Raw genomic sequence first — 13,674 nt, 5'->3', positions numbered from 1 at the left:
TTATTTCTCCCTCTTTCCAAGAGAGGGGAACTCAGGCCCAAAGGGATGAAGTAACTTCTGTAAGCCCATACAGCTCAGATGTGGAAAGGCTGGGATTTGAACTGGTATTGGTCTTGCTCCAAAAGCTATCTCATAACTGCTGTGCAAGGCCGCCTCTCCTAATACCCAGGGATGCCAACCACCAGCCGGTTGACATTGGACAAGCCATTAAGTCTCCCAGAGCTTTTTGATTTGCAAAACTTAGGTAATATTTTCCGGGGTTTTTGTGAGACTAAATTTAGGTAACACTTACACGGAAGGGTTTGCATCTACCAGTGGGCAGCTATTGAGGTTTGCGTGGGAATCCTGACGACAGAGCTTAGGTAGTCAGATCCTGCTCACATTTCCCTGTGGCACCAAGACTCACAGAGCCACAGGGGCCTATGCAGTGGTGGAGAGCAAGTGTGTGCCTAGCACCGAGTTCAGCGCTTGGCTCATTGAATGTTTGTTGGATGAACTGACCCAGCATCTGTGTTTGTTGCTGGGGATACAGATGCAGCAGGATAAACAGCCCCTCATCTCAAGGAACTCAGTCCTAAACAAAGGGAGACAGACAAGTGAACAGAAAATAAACTAGTCTAATGTGTGAGCGAGGAGTTAGGAAGACTGTTGGGAAAGAACTCTGGCTATGGAGTCTTAAGAGGATACCTGGGAGGGGCGCCTGGGTGGCTCAGCGGTTGGGCATCTGCCTTGGGCTCAGGGTGTGATCCCGGGGTCCTGGGATCGAGTCCCACACCAGGCCCCCCAAGGGGGGCCTGCTTCTCCCTCTGCCTGTGTCTCTGCCTCTCTCTCTCTGTCTGTCATGAATAAATAAATAAAATCTTAAAAAAAAAAAAGAGGATACATGGGAGTCCATCCTGTCAAGACAAGAACATGTACAGAGAACAGTCTGTGCAAAGGCAATTGGACCTGAGGCTGTTGTAAGAGGTAGAAACCATTCTGTGAGGAAGGAGAGGGGGCAGTGAGATGCGGTCCTCGCTCTGAATGCATCTCGGAGGAACCAGGACCGCATCTTGAAGGCAACACGTGGAGCCCCCCAAGGACCCAAACACGGGGAATGTCAGGAACACCTTTCCATTTTGGAAAATTCACGCTGTTGGGAAGTGCGCAGAATGGTTGGAAGAGGATGAATGTACCAGGTAAGTTAAAAGATTAGAATAGTAGAAAAGACGTTGAGCTATTGTCGCAGGGAAGGGAAGGAGGAAATGGATTTCACTGGAATTTAGGAGGTAGAATTAATTGGCCCAAAGTTCAGGTCGACTACAGAGAAGGAAAAGTGGAATGGTGCCTAGGGTACCGCTTCAACTGAGCACCTACATGTATGGAGGTTCATTAATAATAGTAGCTGGCACTCATTGAGTGCTTATTAGGTAGCTGGCATACTGCTTTGCACGCATGATTCCATTTCATCCTTGTATCAGTCTGCAGAGTGGTCGTATATCCCCATTTTACGGATGGAGAAGGTGAGGTTCAGGGCAATTAGGAAACTTGCCCAAAACTTGATATGGAGTCAATGGCGTTGGGATTTGAATTCAGTATCCGTCTCCCCAGCTCATGCCATCAGTCACTGTGGCCTGGGCTGAGGGACCAGGACGAGAAGCTTCGGAGAGGGAAAGGGGGAAGATGGTGATCACGCAGCATAAGTGTGTGCCCACATAAACCCAACCCGGCCAGTTCTGTGCTGAGTTTTGCTTGCACGGAAGCCGCATTGCTCTCACCTGGGGGTGTTGGTGAGTGCGGGGAAGGAGGTGCCAAGAAGGTCCCTGTCAGCGTCCTGCTGACATCATGGTGCTCTCCTGCCTCCTCCAGAGTCGCTGTTGATAAAGGAAGGATTGAGGAGCAGGATTCTTTGGGTCAGTATTTCCAGTTTTAGGAAGCATGCCAACAGAGAACGGGGGCCGGGCGTCTGAAGCTACTGGCCAGGAAGCCCAGGGTTCCAGGGATGTAGACACAGCTCACATTTCTTGGTTAAGGACGTTACCCTCACAGCCTCCTTTAAATACTGAACTCAGAGCAAATAAACATGCTGCCACAGCAACCAAGAAATAAATATTGGTGGAATGGATATAAATGAAATATAAGCAATGAGCAGCTAGTTGGTTCTCCTGGCAGTTGGCATCGGGGCCAACTCAAGGATGTGTGTGAATCCTGGGGGAAGGCAGGCAGCATTTCAGAGGCTCCAAGCAGACCTTTCCTGGGCCCTGGTCTTATCAGCTGCAGGGACCTACAGCTCTTTATTCGAAAGAAGGGCCCACTGAAAGCCTCATTAGTCGTTCTGTCCTGAAGGACCATCAGTCTTCTGACTCCCCTCTTGTGAACACTTTCTGAGGGTAGGGCGGGAGAGAATACAGTGCGGGTCAGCAGGGAGAGGAAGCAAACCTGATTTGGAAAGGCAGGAAAATACACACTAATCGGGGTTAACCATTATGCTATTTTTATGCAGTTCTGTGTAAGTTGCTCAGTAAATTATGGGCTGGTAGAAATTTAGTTCATGCATTTGTTCATGACCCTTTGCCCTAGCTTAGGCTAACCGGAGAAGGGGAGAAAAAAACTGGATCTGGAGCCATGACGTCTCAGTGTCCTTCCATACTTGACCTGCAGCACCGTGGGGAGGGTCATTTATGACTCTGCCATCGAGACACTGGCATCTGGGAAGCTATACTGTTACACCTTGGCTTAGAACTTTGGCTTTCTCATCTTTTGGCACGTATTTGTGCGTGTGGAGGAGTATCCGGCAGGATGGGGAAGGGTGAATGTCAAAAATGAATGGGCATTGCCCAAGGAAGTGGATCAATTGACTCTTTAATAACCACCATCTACCTGGAGGTGAAAATAAATGTGAGCAGAAACCGTATTATCATGCATATAATACTCACTGTCTGGGGCATGAAGGGACAAGACTGTGCTGTGTCCGTGTGGCCACTGATTTTTCTATTCCCTGCCCCAGGCAGCCCAGGAGAAGTCTCATTCTCTCCCTTTGCACAAGCGCCCAGGGTTTCAGCTTCAGGAATGAAGAGGGGTCCCCCCCCCACCTGGTTGTTTTCCTAACCACACCACCCACAGCAAGCCACCGAACCCATGAGGTAGGCGAAGCTTCAGAATCCTTTGGTGGTATTTCTAGGAGCAAAGACATGGGGAGTGAACCAATCAGATTATGGACATCAGGCCACTACAGGCTCATCAGTCATTCTACCTCTCCCCCGATCCTTTTTAGTTGGACAAAGTGCTTATTTTAAAATCTAGCTGATACTATACAAAGGAGACACCCATCAACAATACCTATAAAAAGAACCATCAAAAAACAGTAGTTCTGTCCAGATTACAGTAGCTCCTTTTCCTATGAGCTAGTTTCCTTTAAATGAGGCAGGAGTAGCTAAGGGTAAAAACAACCAAGCCCACTGAGCGGTCTGGAAGGTCGAACAACCTTCCACCGCCCTGGTTTACGTTTGTATCATCAGTTGAGCTTTCCTTTCCTTCAAAGGCCTGGAGAAATGGCTGTAATTCTCAATCATCCTATCAAATGGCTGTAATTCTCAGTCATCATATCAAAGCCCAGTCATTTCTTTGGTGTAATGCAAGATAGGCTGTGAGTAATTCGATCAGTCCCGTCATTTCCATAATTAGAACAAGAGCAGTCGTCCTGAAGTATGTGCTCCTACCATGGTGTGAAGTCACACAAAAGTGAGCGCACAAAGCCCTTGTGTTGTATGGCCCTAAAATAGCAGCTATTTTTAAACGTCAATTTATTCACTTACTTACCTCTAGCAGCTTGTCCACCACCCAGCTAGACATATTTAAACTTTGCGCTATATTTGGCTTATCTATCGGTGACTAATGAAATGCAAGTCAGAGCATTTCACTTTAATTACATTATTTCTCTAATGGGTGTGTCGTGGATACCCACTCACACGTGAGGCTTATTCAAGCTCTCCTGGGTTTCTCAAGAGCAGGGGAAGAGCAACACTTCAGTGCATTGAATAGATTTAATTCATATTATTTATATACCTGTTGAGCTTCATGCGTGTGATCACCTTGGTGTGGTACAAGTCTCACGGGATCACTGAGATTGTAGGTACCCCAACTCTCACTTACGAAAAGAGGAACATGCAGCGGATGTGCTTATCTGAGGGTAGTTTATGGGGTGGTTTAGATAATGCTATGCTTTGAGGGAAGACTGGAAGCTTGTACCACATCAAATGCTTTTCTCATTCCACAGTTTTCTGGTGATTTCCCTGCCCTGGTCTCTGTCCTCTCAACCATCCTGCACACAGCGGTTAGAATAAAGTTCCTCATACGCTGTCATGGTGTTACTCTTTATTTTCCAGCTTATAAAATTCAGACATCTCGTCCTTCCCGACAACTGTCTCCATGCTGCACTGGCCTTGCTTTATTTTAGTGCCTTTGAATTTGCTGAATTAAGAGCCTTGTCACTGCTCTGGCAACTTCTTTCTCCCTTTGGCCAACATAACCCCAAGATGGTCACGAAAACCCGCCTTATCCGGGCAGTCTTCCCTGGTGATTGATATTACCTGGTTCTGAACATGCTCCTCAGTGCATAATCATTTAAACATTTGACAAGTATTTATCTATTTGCAAAAACATAAAGAGGAATTTTCAAGACTCCTCCATAACCCTACCACCCTAACATGACTTTTAAATGTGCTTCCTATTTCCTTCCATTTCTTTCTTACCTGCATATGAACTTTTACATGATTGTGATGTACACAGTTCATATTATTTTTTTCATTCAACATTATTTTATAATGATTTTTCCAGGTTACCCGCGCTACAATAGTAGTAGGGCACTGTATCTACGGGTGGTGAGTGATGGTAGAGAGAAGAGCAGGATATATAGCCAACCTCTATGTAACCTTGGGCAAGGCAAATAAGCCCTATGAGCCTCAGTTTGTTCATCTGTGAAATGGAGGTTAAGATGTTTGTAAAGTGTCTGGCATTTGATAAACACTGGCTGTGATTCATTACCCAGTTTGAGCCATACGGGCTCGCTTTTACGGTTTGTTGCTTTGAAAATTTGCATGGCTATTTCGTGGGCACTTCCCAGACAATTGTTAAGTTCCCCTAAAGATCGAACTTTGATTTGTTTGGCATAACACTTCCTAGGTCTTTTGTTAATAGACAAAAGGTCTGCCTCAGTGGACTCTTAGTCATGCGGCGCTGCGGCTGGCTGCATTTCATTCTAAATCATTTCGTTCTTCAAATTGAAATCCAGTCATTAGGCTCCTATGTACTAAGACCCCTAAGCTTGGTTATAAGTGGCTTAAAACAGGAAAAGCTGGTCTGGGAGATCCCTTTATTTCCTACATCATTCCTACGCCCGCTTCTGGCGGAGAAAGTTAGTTTAGCCAGTTCTTCCAACTGTTCCCACCTCAGTATCTTAGCTCTAAAATCTAGGCCACCTTGGGAAAGCAGACAAAGCTTAGCTTTTGTCTGAAAGGGGTGTGTCTCTTGCTGGGTGTATCTTGCTCAGAGCATTCTTTTTTTTTTTTTTTTTTTTAACCCATTTGAAAGTAACTTATTAAGCTTTACCTTTTTTTTTTTTTAATTGAAGTTCGATTTGCCAACATATAGTATAACACCCAGTGGTCATCCCATCGAGTGCCCTCCTCAGTGCCTGTTACCCAGTCACCCCACCTCTCGCCGCCTCCCCTTCCACTACCCTTTGTTCGTTTCTCAACACCCAAGAAACAAACAATCCGATCGTGAAATGGGCAAAAGACATGAACAGACATTTCACCAAAGAAGACATCCGCATGGCCAACAAGCACAGGAGAAAATGCTCCACATCACTTGCCATCAGGGAAATACAAATCAAAACCACAGTGAGATCCCACCTCACACCAGTGAGAATGGGGAAAATTAACATGACAGGAAAAAACCAAAGTTGGAGAGGATGTGGAGAAAGAGCATTCTTATTTATTTACAGGACTAAAGAGTCGAGTGAAGGGAATGGAAAATAGTCTGCCATTCTGACCTATGTGAAGACACTTATTTTTAATATGATACTGGGTGGGGAGGTTCCCCCACTTATCTTCCTCATTTACATTTTGCTTCCTGGTGGCCAATCACCAATTATTTAGCTGGACCCCTCCCATTCCTGAGAAAGCACACCTGCTTAAAGCTAACATTTTCTTTTTTTTTTTTTTTTTTTAATTTTTTTATTTATTTATGATAGTCACACAGAAAGAGAGAGAGAGAGAGGCAGAGACACAGGCAGAGGGAGAAGCAGGCTCCATGCACTGGGAGCCCGACGTGGGATTCGATCCTGGGTCTCCAGGATCGCGCCCTGGGCCAAAGGCAGGCGCCAAACCGCTGCGCCACCCAGGGATCCCAAGCTAACATTTTCATGACAAGTTTAGGAGATTCAAGTTGGAGTTCTGTTAAGGAGTGATGTGGGCCCGCATATTCTGGTATATTCTTTTTCTTAAAGTATTAACTTGTCATGTTAGAGCTGGGCTTCCTCCCCCCACCCCTCCCCATTTACAAAATAAGGACTAATCAGCACTCCATGTATTTCATGGACCCTGCTGAGAAGAAAAGTGCTTTTATAGATTCTTGTGTTATTTTTGTTTCAGATGTTTATACATCTCAACAACTATACACAATTTTTCATGTTCTCAATTTTCTGCGCACGAGTGAAATTCCTGCTCCCTAACACATCTTGATGGCAGTTGCCCAAAAGATTCCTGTTTTGTCTTGTAAGCAGTATCAAGCGTAACGATGGTTAGTTGTTTGTAGTAATTCTTCATTTCAATCTGGGCTTCTGATGCTTTAAGTTCAAAAAATAGTCTCTGTACTAATTCTCTAGTCATATGAGGAGGCTCATTTCTGATGATTGCTTAATCTTCATCCCCCAAAGAATCTTTCCGCTGTAAGAAAAAGTCAAAAGGCATTCCACACTAACTTGTCAGAGCACGTCTCCTTTGCTGTGCTCCTTTTTTTCTTTTGCTCTTGAAATCTTCTGGCATGGCTGAAGCCTGGGAAGCAGCATGATTTGAGATGAAAATGTTGTAGTAATTACAACAACATACCTTCTGTAGATGCGTTTCTAGCCTCAAAATGGTGTGGAGCGAGGTCTGTTCAGGTCTGGCTTTCCCACCTTATTTTTAAGACTCAAATATAGACTGATGGCACCATTTCACATTGCATTGCATCAAATTTTAGAATCATTTCCTTCAGGGTAGAAATTCTATCAACCTATGTACAGCTTACTGTGCAAGGACAATGGGAGAAGACATTTTGCTAAAACATGAGCAACAGAGCCTCCTGTTTTCTAAAAGCAATTAGGAAATCATCTCCTTTTTTTTTTTTATCCTAGTAGATCAAATTTCTGATTGAAAGGAATTGAAAGTTTTGCTTTTCTTTGTTTTAAATGTAACTCTCACAAAGAGTTACCAAGTGGAATTTATCCTTTGTGTGAGGCGGTTAAAATCACCAGCAGAACAGTAAGGGGACAGAGATAGGTTTTGAACATGCTGTCTAGATTATTTTACCAAAAAACCATAGTTTTCTACATGTTTCAGCAGACAAACGGTAGGAACAAGAGGCTGGGCTTGAATTTTGACTCTACTTACTGGTTGTATGACAGCAGGTAAGTTATTTAATCCCCGGGAGTGGGCCTCAGTTTCCTTATCTGTAGAATGAAGATAATACCACCACCGCTACTAACTGTGTATTGTAATTATATACACACCAGTTTGTAACTCCCTATGTGTGTGATTATTTGATCAGTCCTTGGCTTCCAAATTAGACTTTAAACTCCATGAGAAGAGGTACCGTGTTTTAATTACCATTAAATTTCAGCAGAGTTTGATATATAGCAGGCGTTCAAACGTAGTTGTCGAATGAATGAATGAATGCATGGTTTGGTAATTTAAAAAGTCGTTGTGTTTATATAGTAGACTTTTAAGAAATGCGCATGCAGTTACTAGGGTTATTCATACTGTCATATTTCTATTAAGAAAATAGAAGGACGGCAGAGAAAGTGAAGTACAGAGAAATTCATTAATTTAGCAAAGAAATGGGTTTGAGGATGAGCTTCCAGTCTTCTGAGTCCCAGTCTGGGTCTGTTGTCACTGAGATGAAAAGAAGAATCAAGAAATGCCACCTTATTTCCCTCTGTAATCTTTTCGTTACTTCTTCCCTGTAATCATTCCATGACTTGCATCCTATAGATGCAGAGGGAAGAAAGGAGAAAATCTTGAGACATTTGGTTAGTACTCTCCTTCTGGAGGGAAAGTAGACATCAAAGCACAGAATTGCTACATACCCATGACGCACAGCCCTGTCTCCCAGGGCCCAGGTCCTCGTGACAGTTCCTGACATTCTGATAGAGTATGCTGCTGGCCCCCAGGCAGGTGTCTCCAACATCAAAGGGTTGATATCAGCAATGACAATTTAAAATGAATGTGGCATCTTGCTGAAAAATTACCATGTAAGCTAATGGATAACTTTTTATTTTGCTCCTGAAAATACTGTACATAGAAAGACATTCTTAACCATCTGGAAACTATTTTGAGGAAATTAAAGTTTTGGAGCTCAACTATATCAATGATTCCCTCTTGCCTTTATTATTATTAGTATTTCCCTGTTGCCTTGCCCTTAAATCAGATCCTAAAACTTGTTCCCTATAAAATAGCTCCCAACCAATTTGTAAGTCAGACTCTCTGCCCTCTCTCCTCTTTAACTTTCAGACATTCTTTTGGTTTTTTTCCAAGTTATGTGCGTATCAGACATAAATGTTCTCTCTTTTCTTTCTTTCTTTCTTTCTCTTTCTTTCTTTCTCTTTCTTTCTTTCTTTCTTTCTTTCTTTCTTTCTTTCTTTCTCTCTCTCTCTCTCTCTTTCTTTCTTTTTGCTACTCTTAGCACATGTGGAGATGATTTAGTTTCTGAACGAGGATTCTTTGGACACCCACTTTTTAGAAAATCCAAATCCTATGGAGTCTGAGAGAGGTTTTTCTGTCTCATTTAAGTGTAAACCAGAAGCATAATGAAGTAACATTTTTAAAAAGTCAAATTAGGCTATTAGAGCAATGTTTTGTATCGCTGAGATGAGAATTTAATGTTAGACAATTTACATTCATTACTATTACGCCATGCACAACTATACCCAGTTTGGTTATGTCAGATGAAGATGTAATTATCTGTTGGACTTGTTGGCTGTCTTGTTTCAGTTCAGCCTCTGTGCTGGATTAAGTTTCCATAAAACCATGATTAACTGAAATGCTTCAGGAATGAGGACTGTGTTTCATTTAATTTTTTGGTTAGCTGAAGTTTAACCAGAAAACTCTTGGCTTTAATCTTTGTTTAAAAATGTTCTAAAATCCTTTCATTTTCTTGCATCAAAAAGATAGCGCAGTGGAAGAGTCTGTTGTTGGTAGAACATTATGAGTCCCTTGGGGTCATTTTCTGGACTATTAGAAAATGTTACAGATGGAGGGAGAGTTGAAAGGTTGAAATGAATATGGAAACTAGTTAAAAACTTGACTCCCGGGGTCAAATAGCCAGTTGCCTCTATTTTTAAAAAGTGGACGATAAACTAGTAAACTCAATACTATTGAGTACCTACTATTTGCCAGGCTTTAGACTCTCTACTTCGGAAGCCCAATTCTGGTGGAGGAGAAGGGGGTATGTTTACAAATAAAGACTGCACAATCTAATAAGTGTTTAAGAAGGTATGCAGCAAGTGCCATGGTAGCTTCGAGCAGGGAACTACAAATGGCCTGAGGAAGTCCAACATCTCACCATGGGTAAGATGACGGTCTGGGTCTTGACGCATATAGGAAATAAGTGGTGAAGAGGAGGTAGGGCCTCTTCCAAGGGAGCAGGCCAGAGGAGCAGACCTTGAAACACACAGAGAAATAAACGAGAATGATCTGTCTTGGGATATGGTGTGTATGCCTGTGTGTCAGGGCAGGGAGAGACTGCTGGCAGATGCATCTGGACAGCAGGCTGGGGCAGACTATAAAGGCCATTTATAGAGTTCAAGTGCTATTTTATAAGTAACATTTAACAATGGAGTTAAACAACCTCCAGAAAGACTACTCTGGCAATGGTGGGAAGGATGTATTAGAAGGAGGAAGAGACCGTTTTGATGAACCAATCAGTATTTCAAAAAAAATCTTTTACTGCTTTACTGTTTTATTGACCCGAGTTATAGTCTGAAGCATTATTTTACCTTTAAGTGGGAAGACATTTCCATTTTCTTCTCCCACGTAGGTTCCATATTATTATGGTCTTCACTTTGAATATTGGGAAACGGAGGCTCAATGACCATGTCACTTCCCCCAAGGTTCTAAATGGAATCCATTGAGAAATTGACTCAAAGCCAGGTCTCAAAAGTTTCTTCCAGCAATTGCTAGACCACACTCCCCACTATTACAGCATATTTATGATATAATTAACTTTCGGAAAGCCATATGGCTTTTGTTACAAAGACTAAAGGAATGTGCTTTTCATAACGAATGGCATATGGCTTCCAATAGCTCTTTGCTTGCATGTTTTAACAAAATGAACATGTACATAAATTAGATGCCTCAGGTCAGTTAGCAAACTGAGGTTGGTTTTCTTCTGCTTTCCCTAATTACAACTGCATTTCTGACAAATATCAAGGATTTTTTTGGCAGCCTGTGGGTGTAAACGTACATAGCGTGGCTCAGATAATCCCGTTCTCCTATGGTATTCCCCTTTAAAGAGTCAGTATTTGTCTTTTATTCACCGAGGACTGTGCTGCTTGCAGAAACAGGGGCATTTCTGAGGAAGCTGCATACTTTCAGAGTGGTAGGAACACTAGTTGATTTAAATGATACAATAGGCAGAAGGAACTACCCAATGAGAACCGCTCAGCTGAAAGTTGACATTTACCTTTGGCCACTTAAGTGACACAGGGCTGATAGGTACATGATAGATGCTCACAAGCCAAACTAATTTAATAGCAGTTAATCGTGAGAGCTCACACTTAATCTCTCAGTTGTTTAGAAGCCTTTCTATTTTAGGTAACATGCCTTAGAGTTCTGCTCTCTTAGTTCACACTGTGTCTCATCCTATTGTTGATTTAGCAGGTTTTCTGGTAGAGTCTGAGAATGAGCTCCTTGCAACTTTCACATTATCATATTACAATATTCACCACTGATTATTTGTACTCAAGGTCAATGACATTATCTCATTGGAATTCCCTGGACTCTGAATTCATAAGATAGTCCAAAATGCTCTTGTCTGTAATGGAAAAATACAGCACAATTACTGTAAGTCAGTTGGTTCATAAAGGATTTGCATTTTAAATGTAGCTACTCATCATATTGGCAGATCGCTTGCTTTTTTTTAAAACACGTGTGTTTATATTATGGTAGTGATGCATTTTTTGTTAATTAAGTGAAAGTATATCAACAGTAAAAGGAAATTTAAAATATAAACTTAAGTAACTGAATAAGTAAAAATACATTTTTTTTAGTAAAAATACATTTTAATTAATATTAAAATATTTAAACCCTTTTCTTCAAAAGCTTAATTTCTCAAGAGAAAACCCACATAACTTAGGATAAATTTTTCATAAAGAATAAACCAAGTGTTTTAAATAATAAATTAAGCTTTAGGCGTCTCTGTTTCCTATCTAAAATGACTCTTTCAAATCCTGTTCATACAAAAGGAAAGTGTTTGTTAACTTGTGTTCTAATTCCTCTTATATTTACTATAAGCTGTATTCCTTTTTTGGACAAGTCATAGCTTCTCCTTTCATAAAATAATATCTTCCATTATGTTATAATTACAAACTGTGGACTCATAGGATTGATGAGTCATAGGGCTGGATAGAATAAGCCTTCAGCAATCATCTCTGCCTCCAGGGCATCTCTAAACCATGAATTGAATAACAAGGTGAGTAAGAAACACCTTTAGCCAGAAATATGGCTTTGGCTAGATGAAGAAAAAAGGTAAACCTGGGAACTCTTTTCCTCTTTAGCAAAAATACTTCTTCCTTTTTTTTTTTTTTTTCAAAGTATACTGATCCCAAACTGATATTATTAGATTAATAACCCGACCAAAAAAGAAAAGTGTGAAAGTGTGGTATCATTTAGACTTACTTCATATTTGGGAATTGAATACTAGGATTAGTGACACTCCAGATAGTGACGTTTGAGAATGAAAGACTCTGCCCCTATTTAACTGTCATTTATTACATGACTACAAATTATTGAAAACAGTACGAAGGCACATGATTTGTAAACAAATTTGATCTACAGAAAGCCAAAAAACAAACAAACAAACAAACCCAATTTGGAAGAGAAAGTAATTAGGGTCACATTTATGTGATAACAAAAGTCAGTTAGAAACTGGAAAAGATTATTATTATTATTATTTTTTAAAGATTTTATTTATTTTTTCATGAGAGACACACAGAGAGAGGCAGAGGGAGAAGCAGAGGGAGAAGCAGGCTCCATGCAGGGAGCCTGACGTGGGACTTGATCCTGGGTCTCCAGGATCAGGCCCTGGGCTGAAGGTGGCGCTAAACCGCTGAGCCACCCGGGCTGCCCAAGATTAGTCTCTTAACTGTCACAATTCACTCATGTTAAGACCACTCCCATCTTTCTTAGAGGCTCTGTAGCAGTTGGAGATAGTTGTATCAGAGAAAGTGCCTCAAGACACTGAGCCAGCATGGCCCTCCATATGGAGAAGTTTAAGACTGAACAAACATGGACACAAAATGAGGGACCTGGTGTCTCTCTTGCTTAGGGCCATGGTGCTGGCAGGTTGGGCAAGTGTCATATTGCCAGGAATCTTCATAGTCACCGATGAGATCAGACGTGGCATGATAAACAGGACAAGAAAGCCCATTTGGGCACAGTCTTGAAAGCCAATCCTTTTGGAGATGCTTCCCGTGCAAAGGGAACTGTGCTGGGAAAAGTAGAGGTTGAAGCCAAACAGCCAAATTCTGGCATCAGGAAGTATGTCAGGGTCTCGCTGATCAAAAATGGCAAAAAAATAAAATAAAAAATGACGCCCCTCCCAAAAAAAAAACCCAATGATGGTTGTTTGAATTTTATTGAGAAAAATGATGAAGTTCTGGTTGTAGGATTTGGTCCCAAAGGTCATGCTGTCGGTGACACTCCTGGAATTCACTTTAAGGTTGTCTAAGTTGCCAATGTGTCTCTTCTGATCTTGTAAAAAGGCAGGAAGGCAAGACCAAGATCATAAGTTTTGATGGTGAAGACATGACAGTAATAAATTTTCATGTGCTCCCTACCCCCTCCAAATGTGAGACCTGGCTCATTAGAATTACTTTGAATACTTGGGTTAATTTGAATTTTATATTTTAAAAAGGTTTTGATATACAAAGACATAAATCACTCATTTCTCCAGATTTTCAAATCCTGTGACAAATTACATTAACAAACAAACATGATTATACTATCAATGGGGGAAAGGGCAAGACCAACAACATTTGGCTTCAAAGGTAAATGGATCTTGTCCCTTGAAGATTTGTTTCATTCTGCTGCGTACCATATTGGGTCTAAATATCTGAAGGGGTCTTAGTATGAATTTTTTGAAGGCTGGGCAGGCAGAGAGTTGAGCTGGGGTTGGGAAGATAAAGGAGAGGAGAGGGAGAAGAGGAGAGTAGCCGGG

The 13,674-nt window shown here is 41.6% G+C and overlaps 1 pseudogene; it reads left to right on the top strand.

Annotated features, from left to right (window-relative positions):
* Positions 1 to 1,096: 1,096 nt before the first annotated feature.
* Positions 1,097 to 13,245, top strand: LOC144297734 (small ribosomal subunit protein uS12 pseudogene; annotated as a pseudogene).
* Positions 13,246 to 13,674: the final 429 nt, after the last annotated feature.

This window comes from Canis aureus, chromosome 25 (genome assembly GCF_053574225.1).
Source record: "Canis aureus isolate CA01 chromosome 25, VMU_Caureus_v.1.0, whole genome shotgun sequence".
Lineage (NCBI taxonomy): Eukaryota > Metazoa > Chordata > Mammalia > Carnivora > Canidae > Canis > Canis aureus.
This window is presented reverse-complemented; position numbering and strand designations above follow the sequence as displayed.